The sequence below is a fragment of the Tupaia chinensis genome, unplaced genomic scaffold, assembly GCF_000334495.1.
Source record: "Tupaia chinensis unplaced genomic scaffold, TupChi_1.0 Scaffold000238_1, whole genome shotgun sequence".
In the NCBI taxonomy this organism is placed as follows: domain Eukaryota; kingdom Metazoa; phylum Chordata; class Mammalia; order Scandentia; family Tupaiidae; genus Tupaia; species Tupaia belangeri.
The window spans coordinates 8,325,473-8,325,798 of record NW_006159716.1 but is presented as its reverse complement, the minus strand read 5'-3'; positions in this window follow the sequence as shown (position 1 = coordinate 8,325,798).

Genomic DNA, 326 nt, shown 5'->3' with positions numbered 1-326 from the left:
GGGGGGGGGCGCGGGGGGGGTGTGCGCGGGGTGTGTGTGTGTGTGTGTGTGTGTGTGTGTGTGTGTGTGTGTGTGTGTCGGGCGTGGGGACGTGGCTTCAGATGCTGGGGACACAGGAGCGGTGACAGCCAAAGATGGTCCCTGTCGTACACGTCTTTATCAGCGCCTGCCCCCCACCATCGCCACTTCCCGTGAGGGGTCTCCACACTGTGGGAGGAAGAGGGTTGAGAGAATCCAGGGGGCACCTGTTTGAAAAAGGTCTATGCAAGGCTTGGGGGAGGGGAGAACGTGAGCAAAAAAGACGCGCGCGGGTGCGCGCGCGCACA